The sequence below is a fragment of the Perognathus longimembris genome, chromosome 2 (genome assembly GCF_023159225.1).
Source record: "Perognathus longimembris pacificus isolate PPM17 chromosome 2, ASM2315922v1, whole genome shotgun sequence".
NCBI classification, from domain to species: Eukaryota; Metazoa; Chordata; class Mammalia; order Rodentia; family Heteromyidae; genus Perognathus; species Perognathus longimembris.
Window position 1 is genome coordinate 62,205,367 of NC_063162.1, and position 17,012 is coordinate 62,222,378.

At 40.6% G+C, this 17,012-nt stretch overlaps 1 pseudogene across 1 annotated transcript; it reads left to right on the forward strand.

Annotated features, from left to right (window-relative positions):
- The first annotated feature begins 16,152 nt into the window (after positions 1 to 16,152).
- LOC125344490 lies at positions 16,153 to 16,653 on the forward strand (annotated as a pseudogene). The gene has a single exon (XR_007209574.1). The product of XR_007209574.1 is annotated as a 40S ribosomal protein S2-like (transcript).
- The last annotated feature ends 359 nt before the right edge of the window (positions 16,654 to 17,012 follow it).

The window sequence follows — 17,012 nt, forward strand, 5'->3', positions numbered from 1 at the left end:
CTCCAGTTAGAATGGCCTATACTCTGAATTCAGGCAACAACAAATACTGGAGGGGATTCAGGGAAAGAGGAACCCTTCTCCAGTTTTAGGAGTGAAAACTAGTACAACCACTTTGGAGAACAGTATGGAGGTTCCTCAGAAAGCTCAGCATAGGCATACCCTATGACCCAGCCATACCATTCCTAGACATCTATCCTGAACCACAGGTCTCAGGATACCATAAAGACATCTGCACATCCATGTTTATCACTGCACAATTCACAATAGCCAAAATATGGAAACAACCCAGATGCCCCACTACCGATGAATGGTTCCAAAAAATGTGGTATCTGTTCACAATGGAATACTACATAGCGATTAGAAATGATAAAATATTGGTATTCACAGGTAAATGGTCAGAGCTTAAAGAAATAATGTTGAGCGAGACAAGCCTAGTACACAGAAAACAAAGGGGCATGGTCTCCTTGATATATGACTGTTGGGAGCGGGGGTGGGGGGGTGGGGGGTGGACAGTAGAGACCAGGTCTGCAATATAACAAACTTCTTTTCAAATGGTATTTTCACATGTTTGGGTCAGCGATTTTACATTCTGTATCCAAAACCAAGCAACTACTAAACAAACATAAAAGGTCTGGGATAGACCTATCAGTGGATCACAATAGCTCAACAGCTATGTACACATGATTATATGAGACGAGGATAAGCAAAAACAACTCCAAGAGAAGGACACAGGAAGATTCTATTGTTGTATTTACATTTAATGTTCTAGGTGAATTTCCTTTGGCATACCCTACGTGGTTACTGTATATGATTTTGGTACACTGGGTATTGTATATATGCCTACCTGAACTAAAGAAAGGAAAGAAAAAGGAGGGTGTAGCAGATATCCCAAGAAATGTACTCACTGCCTTATTATGTAACTGTACCCCCTTTGCCCAACACCTTGTCAATAAAATTTAATTAATAAAAAAATCTGTAATGACAAAACTCAGTACACTTGATGAGAGTTTTCAAACAGCAACTGATGGACTGAATATAGCACTTTAGGATACTACCTAAGACTGAAACCATTGTCAGCTCTGTATCCAGGGTGGCTTTACATACTTGGAAAGTACATATTAATGTGATAAACTTAATAGTGCACAATTACTTTCATGGATGGACATAAAGAATATCATGCTGGTTTTACATCAGTGTACTAATCTTGACCTTATTTAAATCACAGCAAACTAAGTTACATACCAACTTTACTCATAAGCTCTATCTTATAAATTGCCCAGTTTTTTCCTTTGGTATGCAGAACCAGTTACCAGAAAAACCTTTAGAACAATTTTGGTAAAGAGAAATATTAGCATACAAATTGACCTTTGAATATTTGCTAGGAAGGTAAGGGGGGGTCAAATGTAAAACCCACCACATGGCCAAGATGGCAACATAACAATTAGGGATGGTAAGAAAACTTGGTGGACCTTTATTAAGTAAGCAAGCAAACACAAGCAGAAAGGCAGGGCACATAGTAACAAGAAGGATGCTTTTGAGGAGAGACAGAGAAAGAGTGTTTTAGCTAGGAGAATTTAAGCCAGGACAGCTAACCTTAAGGGGGAACATAGAGGGGGGGTCTCTCGAACCCAGCCCGTATTTCAACTCTCAAGGTCACAAGCAAAGAGGCAGAGAGTCAGAGAGGGGTGAGAAGTGTAAAGGAGAGAGGGGGGGGGGAGAGGTGTGGGAGGGAGGGGAGGGAGAGAGGAGATTGAACTCCTAAAAGACAAGGAAAGTTACCTTTCTAGAAGAGATGGATGAGAAGCTCAGGAGGCCAGGAGAGAGAGTGATGAGAAAATGTATAGAAATGTACAGAACTTCTGGCCATTTACCATTGCATCAGCAGAAACTGTGGTAAGGTGTTTGGGCTTTATGGAGTCCTTGAGTGAAAAGGACAGCTAGAGAGCGCAGGAGGCACCTCAGAGGAGCTTCCTGGCTTGGGTGTGACTGGCAGCACCCCATGGGAAGGAGAAACATGGGAAGGAGTCTGGTGAGTTTAAAGAGGTTACAGATGGAAGGTGTCCCTATCCACCCAGGGTGCCTCTTTTAGATTGAGGGTTAGATTCCTGATTCAGACAGGAAGTGACCAGCAAAATAGGCCTAGGAGCCCTGTGGTGTGGCAGCACACCTACAGACAGAGTCAGAGGGCTTGTAGAGTGGTGCTCACCAGAAGTAGAGGGAGGTGGGAGACAGGTGGTGTGGGTGCAAAGTCCGCAATGGCAAAGACCAGAAGTCGGGCTTGGAGTTCCTATGGCAGTTCCCATCCGTAAGGGGAGGTGAGGATGTGAATTAGCCTCCAGAAAAGGAAAGGCAGAGGGAATCATACCATTCTTGACACGGGATCCTCCCAGGTTTTTGCAAGAGATGTAAGGTTTGGCTGAAAGGAACTACTACGTGGTTCAGGCAGAAAAGAGTTTATTATCCAACTGCTAACCCACACAGGGTAGAAGGTGCGTGAAGAAGGGAAGAGGCGACTCCAGGAGGAACTGGGGTTGATGTAGGAAGAGGGCAAGGAGGAGGAGTGGCCATGGTGGATGCTGACATGACCTCAGAGTCTGGGAACCTCCCATGGTCTGAAGGAGGTGTGACTGGGGAGTTCTGGGATGTGACCTCAGAGAAAGGGGAGGTAACTGCCTCCAGGTATGTGGGCCACCTGGATAGCAGAGGTGCTGGGTGGAGACTTCTAGAGGCAGATGTGTATGGTGCTGCATGGAAAACAAAGGGAGAGGGGGAAGGCTACATGTAGACTCCCATGGGGAAAGCAGCCCATTTCCTGGAAGACCTAATACTGAGTAGCTAGGATGACAGGCATAAAAGACCAATGGGACCAATTATCTGCCTCTGGGGGACCAGCCATAACTGGGCTCATCCAGGCACTGGTGGTTTACTCATAGTATCCTAGACATCTAGGAGACTAAGCTCTGAGGATTGCCATTCAAAGTCAGCCTGAGCAGGAGGGTTCATGAAACTCTTTATCTCCAAATAATTACCAAAAAAGCAAAAAGTAGAGCTGTGGCTTAAGTAGTAGAGTGCTGGTCTTGAGCACAAAAGCTCAGGAACAATATCCAGGCTCTGAGTACTGGCACCAGGACTCGTACAAAATTCTTTTTTGTCATCATTTGGAAGTAGCTTGGTCTTTGACTTGTGTAGGCCTTCCTAAATCCCAGCCATGGCCACTTTCTTATGTGAGCTGACCTTTCTGGAACACTGAAAGACCCTACTATGGAGGGAGAACCTTTTATTCATGAGGATTGAGAGAATGACAGAAATACTGGTAACAAGCAGATGGCTAACCATTATTACCCACTATGAAAGTCTCCAAAAGTCAGAAGCCCATTGAGGAGGATTGTGATGATGGTGGTGATGTTAATGAGGACCTGAGACAAACAATAATGTGCTAATAAGTATATCATCATGAAACTTCCAGAACAAACAGGTACCCCTGCCACTCCACACAGTAGGAGTACTGTGCTAAGCCTTAGTCTATCTTCCCCAGAACTGGAGCACACCCTGGAATGGCTGAGTCTACGGCCCCGAGGAAACCCCAGGCTCTCTCTGGTCTCTTCATTCAGGCTAACAGATAGGAAGGGGAAGATGATCATCCCAAGGAAATGTGAAGCAGGAAGAGGAATACAGGAATTCTCCCTCCTCTCCCGCCTCTGGGGAAGGCTATCTCCACCTGCTGAAATACCTAGCCACCATCACAGGAAATGTAACCATTGTTGCCATCACCTGTGTTAATGCTCATCTCTATGAACTCATGTATTATTTCCTCAACATTTTTTCTTTCTTTGTGTGTTCCTTCATCAGAAGTTATTCCTAAGCTGCTGGTCATTTTCCCTCAGTGAGGCAAAAAACAAAATGTCAACTTCCTCAACAGTAAGTCACCTCATGTGCACATGTGATGATTAAGCTAGGTAAGCACTAGAGTTCACTTGAAAGATGCTTATGTATGAAGGTGTATAAGATATATGTATGCAAATTTACCTGTCTATGCAAAACAATAAAAATATAGAAATAGCCTCAGGATGCATAGGAACATGGAAAAAGTGAGTTCCTCTGGGAATGAATTGCTGGAACATTGACAGGCTAGTTGAGGTTCAGAATCAGTAGGGATAAATCAAATTTCGGAGTCATTTTTTTTTGAGTCATTATTTAGCAGTAGTTTCTTATACTTTAGTAACAATGGGCAATTTATGTTCTCGGGAGATTGGCCATGATTGAAGAGTGAGCTAGATAAATTAGAGACCTAAAAATCTGGTTTTTGCATTTGGGATGGTCACTCCATTGATGACAATAGGTGAGATGCTGTCTCTGATATGGAGTTAATGCACTAGAATCTGCTGATGAAATAATTCTATCATAATTTAATATCACTTATAACAAGATACAAAAGGAAAATCTACTTTTTTATAATGAAAATCCCTTTTCTTGCCATGGCTTATAAACCACTAATCAAATAATTAGGAATAAATTGAATGAAGATGATTAAAGATCTCCACAGTGAAAAGAATTAATGTTGACAATAAAATTTAAGAGCACACAAATATATAGAAATGTATCCAATATTCACAGGTGAGAAGAATTTTATTAAAATGTTCACTCTACCCAAAGCAATTTGCATATCCCCAAGCAATCCCTGTGAAAATACCGGTGACATTATCCACATAACTAGGGAAGGAAACAGTAAAATTCCAAATTGCCAAAGCCAATAGGTGGGAAATACCTGATTCCAAGCCCTTATAGTTGCCAAAGCATTAGGGGAGTAGCATAGAAACAGAAATCTAGATCACTGGAACAAAAAGAAGAGAGCCCAGAAATAAATCTCATCTACCATCAACTGATATGGACAATGGGGATTAGAACAAAGAGAAAAGATACTCCCTTCAATAAAAAACACTGGGGAGGGCTGGGAATATGGCCTAGTGGCAAGAGTGCTTGCCTCCTACACATGAAGCTCTTGGTTCGATTCCCCAGCACCACATATATGGAAAATGGCCAGAAGGGGCACTGTGGCTCAGGTGGCAGAGTGCTAGCCTTCAGCGGGAAGAAGCCAGGGATGGTGCTCAGGCCCTGAGTCCAAGGCCCAGGACTGGCCAAAAAAACAAAAACAAAAAAACACTGGGAAAATTGGATATCCGAATGCAGAAGTATGAAAGTATGCCTTATTTCATATTATAACTAATTAACCATTCTAAAGAGATTAAAGATTTAAATGTAAGACCAGAAGCTATGAAACAACTAGAACTATATATAAGAAAATAATTTAGGTCGAAATGGGCAAGGGTATTTTGGATCACACCTGAAATATATAAGTAACAAAAGCAAAAAGAGCTTAGTGAGATTACATAAAACCAAAAGTTTTCTTATATCAAAGGAACATAACAACAAAGACAAGAGGAGAAAATATTTAACTATATATGACATATATTATATACTATGTGTAAGTATATAATATATATTGTATATTTAATCTATATATTACTTTAATATATGTGTTCAATATATATCATATTACATATTGTTTAGGATATATGTTAGCATAATATATGATTTCTCATATATGTGCCAAAAGAATAATAACCATATTTGGTAGCAATAACAAAAATTATAAACAAAAAATACACAAAGCATGTTGGTGTATATCTGCAATTTCAGCTCTTAGGAGACTACGTGAGGACCATGAGTTCAAGGCTTGGAATACATAAGGACTGTTGGGCCTACACTTTGAGGTACCATCTCATAAAATCAAAAACAATCATAGTAACAACTATGTAAAATATATACAATCCAATTCATATATGAACTACAGACATGTCTCAAAAAAGACTAACAATAATTCATACAGAGGAAAAACACTCAGTATTACCACTCACCAGAGAAATACAAATGTAAACCACAATACAATCTAAACTTATTTCATTCATGCCTATAGTCAAAAAGACAATGAGATTGCAATTGCTACCAAGGATATGGAGCCAAGAAAACTCCAATTCTACTGACAGGAATGTAAAGTGACATATTCTAGAAGTGGCATAGCATTTCTTCAAAATAGTAAAAAATGGACCTACCATATGACCCCTCAATCAAATTAGGATTCCCCCCCCCCCGCAATGAAATCACTACAGTGAAGGGATAGCTGTATTTCCTGTTTATTGCAACATCATGTATAAAGGCCAATATAAAAACCAATCTTCCCTACTAGCAGAAGATATGACAGGGCGAATGTGGCATAGACACATAAGAGAATAATAGTGCCTTCTAAGATCAGGACAAATACAATGGAATTGGTTATATAGATGATGTTGCCAATGATATCTTACTTTTTGTAAGTATTTCCTTGTGTATTGAATTGGCAAACCTGATGGTGGTATACCCCAGGACAATCATGATAAATGGCACATAAACCCTCATCCCCCAAAGCATAATAATCCAATAGAGAGATTCTAGACCATTACAACTCTACAGTAGAAATGGACTTCAAATGAGAAAATCTTAATTTAGGAAAATAAGAAATATTAATTCAAAAGGCAATATATTGCCACAAAAAGTCAAAAATCAGCCAGGCACCAGTGTCTCATGTCTGTAATCCTAACTACTCAGTCTGACATCTGAGGATCAAAGTTTAAACTTAGCTCAGGTAGGAAAATCTGTGAGACCCTTATTTCTGATTAACCACCATAAAGTAGGAAGTAGAGCTGTGGCTCAAGTGGTAGAGTTCCAGCCCTAACCAAAAGAGTTCAGGGACAGTGCCCAGGCCCTGAATTCTAGCCCCAGGACCATCACACACAGAAAAAGTAAGGTAGGATGTACTTGAAGTACTGAAACTTACCAACAACAAACCCAGAATATGCTACCTAGCAAAATTATCACTCATAATTGAAGGAAAATAAAAATCTCCTATGATAAACCAAAAACAAGAGCAAATTATGACCACTAAAAAAGTTGTACAGAAAATACTAAAGAAAGACCTAAGTAAGAAGACCAAGGTAAACAAGAGAAGAGGAGGGAAGATGAATCTCCAGAAGAGTAGACAGCAAAGAAGGAATAGCAAAGCATCTAAAATTAAAAAGAAAAAAACATGCAGCCAGGTGCTGGTGACTCACACCTGTAATCCTAGCTACTCAGGAGGCTGAGATCTGAGGATCATGGTCCAAAGCTATCCTGGGCAGAGAAGTCACTGTAAGATTCTTATCTCCAATTAACCAATGGTACTGTGGCTAAAGTGGTAAAGGGCTAACCTTGAGCAAACTGAGCTCAGGAACAGTGCTCAGACCATGAGTTCAAGCCCCATGATCATCACCAACAACAAAGAAAGCCAAGAATTACTACGTACTTTTCAGTTCTAACAGGTAACAGCAGTAGACTCCATTCTCCAATCAAAGGATACTGCTTTATTGTGAAAGTTAGCAAAAAGACTTCCCAAGCAATGACCAACAAACGGGCAAAGGTAGCTATACTCATATATGATAAAAAAAAAAAGGTTTCAAATAAAAAATTGGTCAAAAGAGACAAAATACCTCTCATTCCTCTACTCATATTAATAGAGGAAGAAATCCACCAAAAGGACATAATTGTTAGTATTTAATTTTAAAAAGTTCTTACACCAAACTTTGTTAAAATCAATTACACTTAAAAACACAGACAGAAACCAATACAATAAGGTTAAAAGACTCCACTATCTCAATCTCACCAACAGATAGGTCACCCTATTTGGCAAAAAGTTTACCCCCCAAAAGAAAGTTTACAAGGAAGTCTCAGAGCTAAATGACAATGTTGAATAGGCTTGATGGACATTCATATATTATTTAACCCAGAAGTTGCACAATACAAGTAGATTGTCACCAATCTGTAGGCATTTTAAGGCATAAAACAAGTCCTAGAAAATACAAGGTAATGAAATAACTTACTGTATTCTATGAAACTGTAATGGAAGAAAACTAGAGCTCAACAACAAAATAAACTACAGAAAATGTTCAAAAACATAGTTGAATGATGAGCAAACAAAAAACTTCTAGAATCTAATAAAAATGAAAGGAGAGTCAAAATTACTGGAATCAAATGAAGATGAAAACATACCTGCCAGAACCTTTGAGACACAGCAAAAGCAGTACTAAGTGCAGAGTTTGTTGCTATTAGTACCTACATGAAATAACTAGAGAGATCTTGTTGGGGATTATTATGGCCTGGGAAAGGCTGCCCTTCCACCAGCCTTGGGACAATGGAAGTCCCTCCCACCTTCTGGCCTCCACCCCTTGGGAGGTGAACACGTGCGTGCCACCATGATGGGGTTGTCCCGCCCACAAAGGGAAGTTTCGTGATGTCACTTGATGAACGTGACCCCTAGCCTATGACTGGCCCTTTGGCCAGCCCCCTTTCTTTCCCGCCATTACTTCTATATAAGTGCCCTTCCATATTAAAGTCTTTGAGACGCTTCCCACCACCGCAGCGTGTCCCTGATGCCTTCCTTTTCGCCTCCGCCCTTGGTAACATGTGGGGGGACTGGGGGGAGGGGAGGCTTCAGCAACCCTTCCTCAACTTAGCGCAGGTCCATGTGAGCACGCCTTTGGCCTTCCGCTGGCGGAGGGCCAGGCTGAGTGCTCTTTCATAGAGTTTGTGGTTACCATTCTCCCCGTGGGGGGAGAAAGGGGGTTGTCCAAACCCCAACAGATCTCAAATATTGTAACAATGCACCTTAAGGTCTTAGAAAAATAACAACTAGCCAAACCCCAAATTAGCACTTGGAAGGAAATAATAATTATTAGGACAGAAAGGAATGAATAGAAACTAAAATACTATACAAAGAATCAAGGAAACCAAAGTTCTATGGAATAAAAAGAAAAATTATTAGCCAATCTGATCAAAAGGAAGAAGGAAATCACCTAATTGAATAAAATCAGAGAAGAAAATGAGAGTCTCAAAACATTGCTCATGAAATGCAGAAGATCATTAGGGGCACTTTGAAAACATTATTTATATAATATGTGAAAAGTAGGAAAAATAATTGCTTCTAGATTCATTTGAGCTATCAAAAGAGAATCAAGAAAATATAAGCTACTTCAATAGATCTATAACAAGCACAGAGATGACACCAGGTGTAAAAATAAGTCTCCCAATAAACAACTGACCAGCACCTGGTGGATTCACCATTGAAATCTGCCAGGCTTTTAAAGAATAACTGACACTAATGCTGCTCAAACTGTACCATGAAATAAGAAAGGTGGGAATGGTACCAAACGTGTTTTTTGAAACCAGTATTATAGAGGCACAATGAAAAAATTATAGACAAATCACTAGTAAATACAGATGCAATATTTTAACCAAAATACCTGCAAGCTGAATTGAACAACATGTCAAAAAGTTTGAATAAAGTGAAGTTGGCCTTATCACCTGTGTGCAAAGTTGGTTCAATATATGAAAATCTATAAACAAAATATGGCACATAAACAGCATCAAAACAAAAACCTTATTACTATCTCAATGCCAAAAAAAGTCTTTCACAAAATTAAAAATCTTTGTAGGATAAGAGCTGGAAAGAAACTAAGGATAGAAGTGCCTGAACATAATAAAGGCTATACATGATAAATCAATAGTCATCATCACACTTAACAGAAAAACTGAAATGATTTCCTATAAAGGCAAGAATGAGACAAGTGTGTTACTTCTCTCCACTCCTATTCATTGTAGTTCTGGAAAGTGATAACTGAACAAGACAAGAGAAGAAAGAAACACAATCCAAGTAGGGATGCAGATGGTATGATCCTATACCTAAATAGTCTAGAGTCTCTTTCCCCAAACTCCTACATCAGATAATGTAAAAGAATACAAAATCAACATAGAAAAACTAGTGTATTTTCCGTGCACCAAGAACAAATAGTCTGAGAAACAAATCGGAATTCCACTCACAATACAATAAGAATCAACTAAGTAGGTCAAAGTTCTCCATAGTGAAAACTACAAAATTTTGAAGAAGGAAATTGAAGACTACAGAAGTTAAAAACTCTCCTATACTAGTGTATTAAGATACTTAATACCATGAAAATGGCTGTTTTGTCAAAAGCAATGTTCAGATCCAATGCAATCCCTGACAAAATTCCAATGCAATTTTTCAAAGGGGGAGAAAAAAGTCTTAAATTCATATTGAAACACAATCTCAAAAAAATAAAGAAAAATGCTAGAGGGCATATCAATAACCTCAAACTATGGCATAAAACCATAGAAACAAAACAGTATGGAACTGACACAAAAACAGAGAAAATAATAATGGAATGGATTAGAAGACCTCAGACAGTTAGAGACAAATGATTTTCACAAAAGTTTCAAAAACATTATGTTTGGGGAAAGATAGGCTTTACAACAAATCGTGCTAGAAAATCTGGACATTCACATCCAGAAGACTGAAATGAGATTCCTGTCTTTTACCTTGTATTAATGTCAGTTCAAAGTGGATAAATGACTTAATCTAAGAACTAAAACTTTGAGGTTATTACAGGAAATTTTAGAAAAATACTGGAAATTCAATGGCTCAGCAAATAAGAGTAAAGAGTGACCATTGGAATGGCTTCAAATTAAAAAGATTCTGTACAGCAAAAAGATCAACGCAAATTGAAAAATCCCACCTGTACCACTAATAGATGCAAATAAAAAATTGGAAAAATGTTAACTCAGATGTTGGGAAGATAAACATAAGGGTGGTTAATCATCTTGTTCTCAAAAGTGATGAATTAGCAGCCCTAGGGATCTGATCTTCCTGGCTTCCTGCTGCTCCTTCAGCTCCTAATAAGGTGTGGGATCCAAGCCTTGTGCTGGCTGGCTGGCAACATCCTGTCTGCAACCCAATATGCATGGGGAAACCATGGCAGGGGCCTTTGACCTGTGTGTTGTCAGATTGCATGCTTGAGACAACAAAATAGCACAGATGTTCTGGTGCGCAGAAGGCATTGCTGCAAGAGACAAAATCACCTCTTAGACAAGGAGAGCAGGGCAGAAGCAATGTGCCTCCACACTCCCCATCCTGACCCTCAGATGGGAATGCCTTCTCCTCGCCACTGGCAAGGCAGGGCACAGCACTGGCACTGCAGACTGGCCTTACTTGTGCAGTGGCTGAGCCAGCAATGTGACCAGATCCTGAGGGGCTCGTGGGGGCCTGCAGCATATGAGGCAGCTGAGCAGCAGTGAAAAGTTGTTCTGTTCTGCTCTCACTCTTCCAGGCCTCAGTGGAATGAGACTCCAGGAAACACAGCTGTCAACATGCAAAGCATCCAGCCGGGCACTGTGGCTAACACCTGTAATCCTAGCTACTCAGGATGCTGAGATGTGAGGATCCCAGTTCCAAGCCACCCTAGGCAGGAAAGTCCATGTCATTACCAATTAAACACCAAAAAGCCAGAAATGGAGTTGTGGCTCAAATGGTAGAGTACTATCCTTGAGCACAAAAGCTCAGGGACAGCACCAAGGCCCTGAGTTCAAGTCCCAGGATTGGGAGAAAAAAAATCTGAAGCAGCCTACATTGCAAACTTACCTGTCAGGGATGCTGGAGCAGTAGGTGCGTGTTCAAGCAGTCTGGGACAACAAATACTTTTTGTTTCCTTTCCCTCGGCCAGGATGAACTTTCAGTACTTGGAGAACAGCTGTGAGTGGAGAAGTCCCACTCAGTGATCACCTGGCCTCATGGAACTGGTACCCATTGCACTAGCCACCAACGCAGGCTCTTCAGACTGCAGCTGTCCTGTGGCTCAGAAGGGAGCAGCAGCGCTACCTGGCAGTGCAGTCAGATAAGGGAACCTCACCAAGAAGGTCACACTCCATGCTGATGAGCTGTGCCCTGGTAATAAGATGCTAGCTGCCGAACACTTGCAAAAGAAAGAACCTAGTAAGGGGCTGAAGAAGAAGAGGAGAAGAAGGTTTTGTGAGCTTTGAGGTGTGGGTGTGGAGTTCCTGGGCTCTTGGATTCCTTCCTAAGGGTGCTCATCTTGGGCATGGGTGACCCAGGTGCCCCAAAATGATGGCCTTTACCCTGGCCTTATTAATCCTCATTCCATCACTCACCATAACCGCCTTGGCATACAGCACCATATTGACTGTTGCAAATCATCGCAAGCCAGGAGCAAGGCCAGGAGCAAAGCAATGATGGAGACCGGACCGTGGAATTGGTTTGGGGGCGCCAGGGGACCTGCAGCCTCACTCATTCCAGCAAGAGATACAGAGGGTCCCATGAACAGGGCTTTTATTCATTATCAAACAGAAGAGTATGTGCAGAAAACGAGGTAGCCATCTTTAAGAGAAAAGGGTACCACAGTGAGGGGAACAATCCTAGGATTAGTGACTTCCTGAAAATACGCCACCAGCAAGCTCCAAGGTCCAGTGAAGATCGGGATTATCACGAGGGTAATGTTATGCACAATATGTCTTGTCAGGGCCGCCCTCAGACTTCCAAGGGACAGAGACTGGCCTTCCAATTCTCTAAGGCCCACCTTATGGCTCTGCATTTACAGGTTCCCACAAGCACCCACCATTGTGCCTCTCCCCTCAGCCACGGAGAGGCACAGAGCTTTTACTACCTGCTCCTCTCACCTCATGGTTCCCTCCCTGACCTATGGCAGCTGTGTCTTTATCAGTTGCTGATGATTCCCTAGAATCTATGTAGAAAGATAAAAAAAAAAATCAATACAAAACCAATCCAATTGACAAAACAGATCACTCCAGGAGCTCCAAGACACAATCAGGAAGCCCAATTTAAGGCTAATAGGTATTGAGGAAAAACTAGAGAAAGAAGTTAATGGAATAGGTAACCTATGTAACAGAATATTAGCCGAAAACTTCCCAAATATCCAGAAGAATAGGCCTATACAGATACAAGAAGCATTTAGAACCCCAAACCGACCTGACCAGAATAGGACATCCCATCAACACATTGTGATCAAAACAGCATCAATAGAGTCCAAGGAAAGAATCCTTAAAGCTGTTAGGGAGAAGAAAATAATCACATATAAAGGAAAAGCAATCAGAATTTCCCCAGACTTCTGAGCAGAGACCATGAAAGCAAGGAGAGCCTGGAATGAGGTATACCAAACACTAAATAAAAATAACTACCAACCAAGAATACTGTAGCCAGCTAAACTCTCATTCATAGTCCAAGGTCAAATAAAAGTCTTCCTCATTAAGGAAAAACTGAAACAATATATCTCCACCAAACCAGCTTTACAGAAAATCCTCAAAGACGTACTATACAGGGAAAATAATCAAGATTACAATACAGACCAAGAAATGCATCCTAAATACAAAACCAGAATATTAGATCAAGAATTGGGAAGACACAGCTTTAAACAAGATAGCTATAGTGAAAGGAAAAAATGATCATCTCTCAATCTTAACTCTCAACATTAATGGACTTAATTCTCCAATCAAACGACATAGGCTCATAAGTTGGATCAAAAATCAAGATCCATGTTTCTGATGCCTCCAAGAGACACATCTATCCAGCAAAAGTAAACATCTTCTAAAAGTGAAAGGCTGGAGTCAAATCTACCAAGCAAATGGCCCCCATAAGCAGGCTGGAGTTGCAATCCTAGTTTCAGACAAAATTGACTTCAAATTAAAAAAGGTAAGAAGAGACAAAGAAGGTTACTACATATTATTAAAGGGATCTCTCCTATAGGAAGATATAACCATCCTAAATATCTACACACCAAATACGGGAGCACCCAACTTCATCAAACAAACACTACTGACTTTAAAAACACTCATAGACCCAAACACATTGATAGTTGGGGACTTTAACACTCTACTGTCATCTCTGTACAGATCAACACGCCAAAAACTACTGAACAAAGAAACCACAGAACTAAACAATTGCATAGACCAACTATACTTAAGCAACATCTACAGAATATTCCATACAATGGACAAAGGCCTCATATCTAAAATAAATGCAGAACTAAAAAATTTAATTCCTCCAAAACAAAACCAGAAAGAACCAATAGTCCCCTCAACAAGTGGGCTAAAGACTTAAAAAGAGACTTCTCTGATGAGGAAATGAGAATGGCCAAGAGACATATGAAAAAGTGCTCTACATCATTGGTCATAAAAGAAATGCAAATCAAAACAACATTGAGATTCCATCTCACCCCAGTAAGAATGTCCTATATCAAGAATACTAACAATAACAAATGTTGGAGGGAATGTGGCCAAAAGGGAACCCTATTTCATTGTTGGTGGGAATGTAAGCTGGTTCGGCCACTCTGGCAAGTGATATGGAGATTCCTCAGCAGGCTAAACATAACTCCCCTATGACCCAGCAGCCCCACTTTTGGGCATCTACCCAAAAGACCACAAACAAGAAAACACTGAAGCCACCAACACAACAATGTTCATTGCAGCACAATTTGTCATAGCTAGAATATGGAACCAACCAAGATGCCCCTCAGTAGACAAATGGATCAGGAAAATGTGGTACATATACACAATGAAATTTTATGCCTCTATCAGAAAGAATGACATTGTCCCATTCACAAGGACTTGGAAAAAATTATACTAAGTGAAGTGAGCCAGACCCAAAGAAACATGGACTCTATGGTCTCCCTCATAGGGAATAATTAGCACAGGTTTAGACAAGTCACAGTAGAGGATCACAAGAGCCCAATAGCTATACCCTTATGAACAAATAAGATGATATGGATGTTATGGAAACAATTGTTATATCACTGTTGTAACTACTTTCAACGTGCTATGTGTAACCGTAGCTTCTATTATTGATGATCTTCTTGTATCCCCTTCCTGTGGTGTACCTGCACTATCTCTGTATCTTATCTGAGTACATTGGAAACCGTGTATTCTGGTATTAGAACTAGGAAATTGAAAGGGAATACCAAAATTGAGAGACACAGGGTAAAAAAACCCAAATGATTACAAAAGCAATACTTGCAAAACTGTTTGGTGTAAATGAACTGAACAATTCATGGGGGGTAAAGGGAAAGGGGGGGGGAATGAGGGAGGAGGTTACAAACAGTACAAGAAATGTATCCAATGCCTAACGTATGAAACTGAAACCTCTCTGTATATCAGTTTGACAACAAATTTTTTTAAAGGTGCAGAAGTAGGACATACATGTTCAGAAGTGGAAGACAAGTACAGCTGTGGCTCAAGTGTTGGAAAGATAGCTTTGAGCAAGCAAAAATCCTTAGGGACAGTGCCCAGGCCCCAGTACCAGTACACACACTCAAAATGGAAAGTGGGTCTTCATAATTGTCCAGGTAGTGGGTCTCTAACAAAACCCTCTGGACTTGGGTGTGCCATAGAATGAAATCTCTCTTTCTTATAACTACATTTACTTTGCTGGGCATATCTATAATTTTTATCAATAACTTTATATTCATGGATTTTATTTTAATTGTAACATCCTCTTGAATTTCTACCTGTCTTTGATTCTAAGACATATGGCTCTACTAAAGAACCAAAATAGCTACTTTCCCAAAATTGTGAAACCTTCCTCTTTTTTTGAATCATTTATTCTCACCAGCCAGTCACAGCCAGTCTTTTGTTGTTGTTGTGCTCGTCCTGGGGCTTGAATTCAGGACCTGGGCACTGTCCTGAGCTGTTGTGCTCAAGGCTAGCACTCTACTATTTGAGCCACAACTTCACTTCTGGCTTTCTGGTAGTTAGAGATAAGAGTCTCACAGACTTTCCTGCCCACACTCACTTTGAATCATAATCCTTAGATCTCTGCCTCCTTAGGAGCTAGGATTACAGGTATGAGCCTCTGTGTGTGTGTGTCCAGCACAGCCATTTTTATTTCTATTTGGTTCCCAATCTGAGATATTCATGTGGAAAGTGTCAGGCTTCCGTGAGGGAGAGAAAGTCCCCTATGACTAAGCTTTCTCCCAAAACACAGAGGGGTAAGACATAAGGGACTTGTCTATGTGCTGTGCATTGCTAGTAAAAATCAGACAAATCAGTGTTTATTTGTGGATTTGTGTTTTCAATTATGAACTTATCTTTTAGTAGTAACTTGTAATTCCATTACTTGGGATGCTAAGGTGGGAAGATCATGAGCTCAAGGCCACCTTGGACTATGGAGTGAGTTCAAGATCAATGTGACCTATATATTGAGACTTTATGTCATTAAAAAATCAACACTAGCATGTGGGTTTGGGTGTTAAGTGCTCCAAGGAGGTTGCCACTGCCATCCGAGGAGCCATCATCCTGGAGAAGCTCTCCATTGTCCCTGTGCAGAGAGGCTACTGGGGGAACAAGATTGGTATGCCTCACACCGTACCGTGCAAGGTGACAGACCACTGTGGATCTGTGCTGGTGCACCTCATCCCCGCCCCCAGAAGCACTGGGACTGTTTCAGCTCCTGTCCCCAAGAAGCTGTTGATGATGGCTGGTATTGATGACTGCTACACCTCAGCCAGGGGCTGTACTGCTACTTTGGGCAACTTTGGCAAGGCCACTTTTGATGCCATCACCAAGACCTACAGTTACCTGACCCCTGATCTCTGGAAAGAGACCCTGTTCACCAAATCTCCTTATCAGGAATTCACTGACCATCTTCTGAAAACCCACACCAGAGTCTCTGTGCAGAGGACCCAGGCTCCAGCTGTGGCTACAACATAGGATTTTTATTTATTTATTTATTTATTAATTGAACACAAATTTTTTGACAAGGTGTTGTGCAAAAAGGGTACAGTTACATAGTAGGGCAGTGTGTACATTTCTTGTGATATCTTAAGCCCTGTTTTTCTATCCCTTCTCTAGGTCAGGTAGACATATATACAATATACAATGTATCAAGAACATATACAGTAGCCGCGTGGCCACGCCCAAGAAGTTCACCTAGGGCTTTAAATGTTATGTTCATATTAGATCATATGTCGACAGTAGTCTTATATGAACGTACATACATAGCTTTTGAGCTATTGTATTCCCCTGAGAGGTCAATTTTTGACCTTTATATGTTGAGTAATTGTTTGGTT